Source organism: Chelonia mydas, chromosome 1 (genome assembly GCF_015237465.2).
Source record: "Chelonia mydas isolate rCheMyd1 chromosome 1, rCheMyd1.pri.v2, whole genome shotgun sequence".
NCBI classification, from domain to species: Eukaryota; Metazoa; Chordata; order Testudines; family Cheloniidae; genus Chelonia; species Chelonia mydas.
Window position 1 is genome coordinate 248,711,812 of NC_057849.1, and position 6,729 is coordinate 248,718,540.

The following is a 6,729-nucleotide window of genomic DNA, read 5'->3' on the forward strand; positions in this document are numbered from 1 at the left end:
TTGCTGGTAGGCTCACTTCATCCTGTACGCATGGTGTTGCTGTACCCTTCGTTTGCACTTCTCACTTAATTTGACAAGCGATTCTGGCTATTCATTTTCAGTCTATTCGCTGTATGTCGTAAGGTATTCAACGTATATCACAGCAAGGTATATCATAAGGTAAAAGCAATGGCAGAAAAGTCCTCTACCTGGTAGTATTAACTCTAAGATTAATCACATATTCACGTGGACCCATGATCTGAGGCAAACTACAAATGAGTGGAAATCTTCTGCAATACTTTTGTGTTCGGGGCTATGTAATGGAAGCCCCATTGCCCTTTCTCGATGGCTGTTTTCCTGCCTTGCAAACTTTAGCAACAACTTTAGCAACGATATGCTCCAATAGGATCCAAGTGCTAAAAATGGAAGAATACTCAGCATCTCTTTCTCTGTGTATTGTTTTTAAAATGTTTCTGTTACTTTTCACAGTAATCACCCTTTCAAGGTACACCATTAACCTCCGTCCCCTGCATTTATACCCCACAGTAGCAGATTCCCAGGAAAATGAGGGTGGGGAGGAAGAAGACTTTCCTCTAGATGAAGGTTTAAGTTATATTCTGTCTTTTGTATGCAAGATTAGATTGATACAAAAGAGGTTTTGTAGGTTAATGGCAGGAAGCGAGTTGTATTACCGAGCCCAGAGAGTGGGGAGCGCGTGTCAAGCTTAATGATTTATTCAAGCTATATACCATCCCGGCTCGTTCCCAGCGCTGATTGGCTGCAGGCATGCGTCCACTGTCAGATGCGCGCGCCTTCGCCTCACACCGCCCAAGCCCTGCCATTAAGATAACAGCAGTTTAAGGGTCGCTCAGTTACCTGATTATAAAAAAAGAAAAGGGGGTTGGGGGGTGGGGAGTAAAGGGTTTTGCAGAATGCACAAAAAGCTGGGATCGTAAAGACACCGGTAGTTTGCAGAGCCTTCTCCCATGATACTCCTGCTGCTGTTAGCAGAAGCGGGACAATCAACCTTGCAGACAGCACCTACGCTAAGCTCTGCCCTCATGAATCAGGTTTCAGAGTAGCAGCCCCGTTAGTCTGTATCCGCAACAAGAAAAGGCGTCGCTAAGGTGCCACAAGTCCGCCTTTTCTTTTTTCCTCATAAATAAGTAACTTGAAAGTGGTGGGAAGGTTCCTGCGGCTTCTGCCTGGGCGTTTCTTATTTATTTCTTTTCTTTTCGGGAAGGGGTGGGGGAAGGAAAGTTCAAGGGGACAGAAAAGAAACGCCACCTGCCCAATGCAAAAATCACGTCGGGAACACCCTTACTTCACCCTGTGGGCTGCGCTGGAGGGAGGAGCTGTATATTATTACTCCGTATATTCATGGATTAGTTTGCCTTGAAATGCAGCGGATGGTTTCTTGTTCCCCTTTGTATCGTTAAATGTGAAGGTACCATTTACTAGTTCTAATTCCCCAAGCATATCTAAGATCACACAGTTCCAGCGACTTCTTTCTGGAGCAATTAACAAGCCTGCTTTTACTATGTTAGCCAGTACAAATCCTGCTACAAAAGGCAAATGGTAAGTAAGCAGAGTAGCATGCCTTTTATTTTCAAGAGAGGTGGGGTTTTTTTCCCTTTGCCCCCAGACAGTGTATTTGCTGCCACTTTCCAGCATCCTATCCATAACCCCATGCAGGAGATTGCAAACAGAGGTTACCCCATCGTTTCTATGCGCCTGAAGATTAATTTCTCTATGTACAACTCAACGGGCATAGTTATCTCTTTAACAGGGAAAACAGTTTGGCTCCATTGTCCGGTTGCCAGCACCGTCTTTTGAGAAAGGGAGCCTGGCTAGTCTTCTGACCAAACTCAAAGGTTAGTTAAAACACAAAACACAGCTGAAAATCTTCATGAATAATGCTGCTCCCCTGAGCTCAGAGCAGGGCAAGCGCACATTTCAATGCCAGAGCATTTTGTTATGCTGCTCGCCTAAGTCAGAATTTCACAGAAAAGGCAGAGAAGAAAAGCGTCAACAATTAGGGGTCGCCTGTCAGAAAACATTAACGCCTTCCTCTCCCAGCCTGTCAAGCGTGCTGAAAATAAAAAACTGCCATAGCGAATCGCACCTCCACCCTGAGCAGCACTAGGGGGAGAAAGGGGGAGGTAGGGTTTTTTTTTTTTTTTTTTTGGTAAGACTTGATAGATGCACAGTTCTACTCAGCTCCAGAGAATAGTCCATCTCAGAAGAAAACACTGAAATACCCTCTCGTTATGTTTCTTTCGTACTCTCTCTTTCACACAGACAAATTTACATTTTTCATAAGCACCTGTATTTCCTACTTTCAAGCTTGTCCTTCCTTGAGTTACTCCTTCAAAGTTCAAGTGACACCCTCAGAGAACTTGCAAACCAGAATGGTGCCAGGTTTCAGAATACCTTCTCCTACTTCTTGAAGCCCCAAACAGCATAACCCACTATCCCGCTAGCTTTTATTTGTAAATACATTCCTACTAGTCAGTTTTCCAGTCTATGGACGGACTGATGATAAGGGCCATAGAAGTAGCGGGTTAGGGTCAAATCCTCAGCTAGCATAATTTGGTGTAACATTGAAGTCATCTGAGCTATTCCAATTTACAGCAGCCAAAGATTTGACCCTGTAGATTTTTAACCCTCAAAAGCTACTGCATAAAACGTACTCCCCACCACCGCAAATATAGATGCCTGAGTTTGTCTAAATAGTGGAGTATCCCATTACAATGGCATTCCACCTTTAACATTCAGCCAGACTCTTCACAATAACAGAAACCTAGACATTGATTTTACTGGTCAAGACATTGTTTTTTCCAAGCCTGTAAACCACACGGGAGTCCTGTCTGATGCATGATCAAAACAATGCTTGGATCCAATTCTTACAGTGAATTTAGCTTGTTAAAGAAAAAAAAAAGCTAATATTCTACAGCAATGGTCCCAGACACTACATCCTGCAATCGTCATACCCTAGGTTCGTGGAGAATACTGTAGTATTTTCATAAGGATTGGGAACATGAAATTATGGCAAAGTATCAACTAATGGAAGGAGCTGCCATTTCCCCAAATTGTGATAAAATGTTCTAGCTGGCTCATACCAGGACACAGCTCAGACAACATTAAGAACAGGCTAAATTAGACTGTGCCTTTAAGAGATGGGCTGGGGGCAGTATGGATTCATGCTGCCCCAGGAGGACCTCTGGAAAGTGTTGTGTCTTCAGAGAGGCATAGTCCCTCTCTGAGCACCTTGTTGAACCCCAGGAGTATGCAGCCCACTCCCCCAGCACAGAAAGGGCAGCAAAATCATGGCTCCCTACCTCTTTGGGGCAATATGTGTCCCCCAGTACTAGTACACAAAGGGAGCAGTTCCTTTGCTCCCCAGAGGACAGGGATTTTGATTGCCTCTGGACATGGTACAAGGCCTGGGCTCAGGGAAGGCTCTTTGTGCCTTTTGGATCCTTCTCCTATGTACCCATGGAAGGACTACTCACTGTCCAGACCAAAGTTCATAGGATGGATGCTTCTCTGCACCTATGCTGATAGAAGAAAACAAAATCAGATGGCAATATAATGGAGACTTAGGAAAGGTGGTCGTGTAGCCAAGACACTGGACTAGGATCCAGGAGACCTGAATTCTATTCCAGCCTCTTCCGACTCCCTGCCACAATCTCTGTGTGCTTTAGTTCCCCAGCTGTAAAATGGAGATAATACTACTTCTTGACCTCACAGAGATGTGGTGATAAGATGGCACTGGAGAATATATAAATAGTAGCTAGTGAGGGAGACAGAGGGCCTTTACAGCAGATAGTCTCTCTGCTCTTGCAAATTTCCTGGTCACGAAAGGAAGTCCAGCATGCCTCAAGCAGCATTAAATCCCATTCTGCATTTCTACCCACCCTCCTCAGAGTGGGAATCATGCACAGATTTTCAAAAGGGCTCAGCTCCCACTGAGGCACCAAATTTGGCCATAATAAGTGAAAGCTGTTGGGAGCTGAGCCCTTTCAAAAATCTGGTCCTGGTTGTGGGTGCCAAGAACTTTAACATGTAGCCCAATGGGCCATATTCTTCAGTCCCCGCTGAACCCCCTTTCAAGCAAACTAGGCAGGTGGTGGGTGTGATATGGTGGCTCCTGCTCTGTCAAATTAATACCAAAAAGTCATTTCACTTCTTTGTTTATTTTATAAACTGCAAATGTCAAGTTTCCAATAGCACCAGAGGAAGAGAGATAAAGATCATTGAGGCTGCTTACGTCTCCTTGACCGGCTTAGACCAATCTTTTGTGAAACGGAAAGAATAGAAAGTGGCCATGTATATAAAGTTGATTTTCCTTTAAAATCGCACCCCAAATTAATTTAGTCCCTAATGCACATAAGCTTTTTAAAGAGAGATCCCTACTAAGCCACCTTTGGGATGGACTTTTAGTATATTTCTTCCCTCTCTCCTCCCCCCTCAAACCACACTTCTCTTTCTCTCTCTTCCTGCAGTTGATTGGAGCTGTGAGCAGTTTTAATTTGCACTGGCTGCACAGGGAGATCTATATTACCCTAGAGCAGGAAAAGGAAAAGCCCCATATTGGTAAAGTGTGAAATGCTGTTTTGATTGAAAAGGGAAACCATTTCGATGGGATTATCCTGTGACAATGTAGATTAAAACCCTGCCATATGGCCTAGATAGGCTTGCTTTTACTTTCAGGTAACAATACTTTGCTAATTAAGTAGTGATGACATTTCTAAATGAAAAAATAAAGCCACCTGTATGTGAAATAAAGGCTGCCAAGGAAGAGAAGTCATTCAATGGCACTAACAACACTGGAAATCAACCCCTCTTTATCTTTGGGGTTTGCTTTCAATAGAAGATAACAAATTAAACAAATTCTATCAAGTAAACAATAATTCACGTGTGCGCTTTTAGAAATGAATTTAGTGCTCCAGAAAGGTGACAGTATGGGAAAGCCAAGTGCAGCAACTGAGCCTGATTCCCAGCCAGAAACCCAGGCTCGGACTGAGGAGTAAGATCTTTTCAATGGAACTTCGGCACATAAGTTCCTATCTTTACAACGCTGTACTGCCACGCTAGTTTTCTGGTCTGGGTGAGCAATGGCCAGAGCCATTTTAGGCAGAAAGGCTCTTAGCTCACATGTGAGTCTCCAGCTCCCCACCTCCCTCCCTTTTGGCCCACACTGTCTGTTTGCCCCCTACATGTTGTCCAAACGGCGGCTGCTCTGGCTGGGCAGTCAGCCTCTGTCTGATGCTAAAGCTGACTATCAACTGTTTTCATACCCACACCATGGAGAGCATGTGCCCATCTACCTATTTTCCTTTTCCCTCCCCTCCCTGCATCTGCCCTGTCAGACAACACTCTACTTCTCCCAGCCTCTCAAACCTCATTCACCAGCTCAACATGGTGGCTGGCACCATCGTGCAGCGCACACTGTTGTAGATTCAAATACTGGAAACATACATTGGTGCAAAATTCAACAGTTTATTGAGACAGTGGTTGCAGGAAAAGTTTGGTTAGTATTCACATGTTATATGAGGTAGACATGGACATTGTAATGCCCTGTAACACATGTTCCTACAGGAAAAGAGCTTTTCCTTAGGGATAGCAAAGCTCTTAATGGCTTCTCACAGGCTTACAGAAAGAAAGACATGGATGCTTCAGACAATCACTGCAGAGCTCTATCTATTTTTCTCTGCACTTTTTGCCAGGTCTGTAGAGGAGATGAAGCAGAATCTAAGACTGAGAAATAGCTCTATTTTGGTCCAGATATTACAGGGAATAATGACAAGGTCCTTCCTTCTATGCAACTCCCTTCTATGGTCCTGTGGGGACCATCTTGGTGAACAAGTTCACAGCATACCTTGATGGTCTGCCCTTTGCCTTTTTGAATAAGTCCATTCTCTACCTCCTAGACTCCTGCCTCAGTGTAATGTCATTGAAAGTCAGGACAGTCCAAAGGGGATGTAGAGATGATTACTATCCAGCTCGCTCCCACGTGCCTCCTGCTAACACTTCTGACACCACAAAAGCAAAAATGCAAACCCAAACCGGGGACATAATTCCCATCCCACCAGCCTCCAACGCACAACTGCAAACCCAAACAGCATGTGCTGCACAGACAAAAATCCCAATCCAGCTCTTCTCCTGCACATGCCACTTACCATCTCTGAGGCTCCCCCAGCCTGGGAGGACTCTCAGGGAGGGAAAGTCAGAAATGCATATTAAGACATGCGATCATAGCCTCTTTGGTATATGGACAATAACTGGTTGGGGTTTCTTTCCTTGTTCCCATAGCCACGTGGCATCTGTATCAGCCAGACCCCCAAGGAGAAGGCCTTTTCCAACAGCTAAGTGGCTCGCTAACCCGAGGAAATGAAAATGGAAAACTTGTGATGAAATGTTTGTTTTTCTTTGGGACCTGCAATGAGGTCAGCAAACAGTGGAAAGATGGAGGCAGTACTTGAGGATGGAGGGGGAAAAAAAAGAAATGGAGCTCTCCAGGGAGAGGCTCAGAGTGACCAAAGACAGCATCACAGCGACCAGGGACAGCATTGCCATGGCAGAAGACAGTACTGAAAAAGACAGGGAGATGCTGAGGCAACTAATGGAGGCAATACAGAGCCAGAATGCTCTGCGGCAGCCCATGCTTCGGTTAGGGCAGCAGGCAATGCGGTGCTGTAAACCAGGACCCAGCTGTGTTGTGCAGCCCCTGGATCATACTTGGCA